The sequence below is a fragment of the Musa acuminata genome, unplaced genomic scaffold, assembly GCF_036884655.1.
Source record: "Musa acuminata AAA Group cultivar baxijiao unplaced genomic scaffold, Cavendish_Baxijiao_AAA HiC_scaffold_119, whole genome shotgun sequence".
NCBI lineage: Eukaryota > Viridiplantae > Streptophyta > Magnoliopsida > Zingiberales > Musaceae > Musa > Musa acuminata.
Genome location: NW_027020398.1, coordinates 1 through 2,500, shown reverse-complemented (window position 1 = coordinate 2,500; position 2,500 = coordinate 1).

The window sequence follows — 2,500 nt, the reverse complement described above, 5'->3', positions numbered from 1 at the left end:
ATAGCAGGGACGGTGCTGCCTCTCGCTTCGCTCGCTGTTCGCCGCTCGCCGCTCGCTCGCGCAGCCAAAAATGGCCAGTTTTGGCCCGTTTTGGCCAGTTTTTGGCCTGTTTTTGCGTTGCGCGGTGACCATCTTGAGCGGAGCAAAATGTCAGCCATCTCAGCACCCTGGAACCCCCCGGGTGGCACAGGGCTGGATGGGGCTTTCGTATAGCAGGGACGGTGATGCCTCTCGCTTCGCTCGCTGTCCGCCGCTCGCTGCTCGCTCACGCAGCCAAAAATGGCCAGTTTTGGCCCGTTTTTGGGCCGTTTTGGCCTGTTTTTGGCCTGTTCTTGCGTCGCGCGGTGACCGTCGTGAGCGGAGCAAAATGTCAGCCATCTCAGCACCCTGGAACCCCCCGGGTGGCACAGGGCTGGATGGGGCTTTCGTATAGCAGGGACGGTGCTGCCTCTCGCTTAGCTCGCTGTCCGCCGCTCGCCGCTCGCTCGCGCAGCCAAAAATGGCCAGTTTTGTCCCGTTTTTGGGCCGTTTTGGCCTGTTTTTGGGCTGTTCTTGCGTCGCGCGGTGACCGTCGTGAGCGGAGCAAAATGTCAGCCATCTCAGCACCCTGGAACCCCCCGGGTGGCACAGGGCTGGATGGGGCTTTCGTATAGCAGGGATGGTGCTGCCTCTCGCTTCGCTCGTTGTCCGCCGCTCGCCGCTCGCTCGCGCAGCCAAAAATGGCCAGTTTTGGCCCGTTTTTGGGCCGTTTTGGCCAGTTTTTGGCCTGTTCTTGCGTCGCGCGGTGACCGTCGTGAGCGGAGCAAAATGTCAGCCATCTCAGCACCCTGGAACCCCCCGGGTGGCACAGGGCTGGATGGGGCTTTCGTATAGCAGGGACGGTGCTGCCTCTCGCTTCGCTCGCTGTCCGCCGCTCGCCGCTCGCTCGCGCAGCCAAAAATGGCCAGTTTTGGCCCGTTTTGGCCAGTTTTTGGCCTGTTTTTGCGTTGCGCGGTGACCATCTTGAGCGGAGCAAAATGTCAGCCATCTCAGCACCCTGGAACCCCCCGGGTGGCACAGGGCTGGATGGGGCTTTCGTATAGCAGGGACGGTGATGCCTCTCGCTTCGCTCGCTGTCCGCCGCTCGCTGCTCGCTCGCGCAGCCAAAAATGGCCAGTTTTGGCCCGTTTTTGGGCCGTTTTGGCCTGTTTTTGGGCTGTTCTTGCGTCGCGCGGTGACCGTCGTGAGCGGAGCAAAATGTCAGCCATCTCAGCACCCTGGAACCCCCCGGGTGGCACAGGGCTGGATGGGGCTTTCGTATAGCAGGGACGGTGCTGCCTCTCGCTTAGCTCGCTGTCCGCCGCTCTCCGCTCGCTCGCGCAGCCAAAAATGGCCAGTTTTGGCCCGTTTTTGGGCCGTTTTGGCCTGTTTTTGGGCTGTTCTTGCGTCGCGCGGTGACCGTCGTGAGCGGAGCAAAATGTCAGCCATCTCAGCACCCTGGAACCCCCCGGGTGGCACAGGGCTGGATGGGGCTTTCGTATAGCAGGGACGGTGCTGCCTCTCGCTTCGCTCGCTGTTCGCCGCTCGCTCGCGCAGCCAAAAATGGCCAGTTTTGGCCCGTTTTTGGGCCGTTTTGGCAAGTTTTTGGCCTGTTCTTGCGTTGCGCGGTGACCGTCGTGAGCGGAGCAAAATGTCAGCCATCTCAGCACCCTGGAACCCCCCGGGTGGCACAGGGCTGGATGGGGCTTTCGTATAGCAGGGACTGTGCTGCCTCTCGCTTTGCTTGCTGTCCGTCGCTCGCCGCTTGCTCGCGCAGCCAAAAATGGCCAGTTTTGGCCCCTCTTTGGGCTGTTTTGGCCCTTTTTGGGCTGTTCTTGCGTGGCGCGGCGACCGTCGTTAGCGGAGCAAAATGTCAGCCATCTCAACACCTTGGAACCTCCCGGGTGGCACAGGGCTGGATGGGGCTTTCGTATAGCAGGGACGGTGCTGCCTCTCGCTTCGCTCGCTGTCCGCTGCTCCCCGCTCGCTCGTGCAGCCAAAAATGGCCAGTTTTGGCCCGTTTTTGGGCTGTTTGGGCCTGTTTCTGGGCCATTTTTGCTTCGCTTCAAATCTTCTTCTTCCTTGTGTGGCCAAAAATGCCTTGCTTTGTACTTCTTCGTGCACGGCGGTGTCTTGTCGTCGATTGCCTTGTTTGATCGGCCACTTGAGTCTTTGTTACTCGTGGTTGGCGACGGGTTGTCCGATGGGGTAACTGTGTCGGCATGTGAGCGGTGATGGATTTGTATGCCGCGGTGGGCTCCCTGCTATTGTGCAGTTGACCATCGACGCTGCAAGTCTCTTCAATGGCACTCTATTTGAATGGAGATGCGTGTGTTGCCTGTACAATCTACCTAGTTCCTTTGGAAATAGACATTGTTTACCTCGCTTATCCACTTCTCATGTCCTATATGAATGAGGAGTGTCGATGTCCGTGCACCTTGTGTGTCCTCGAACGATGGCATGTCTCAGACCTCTCATCTCG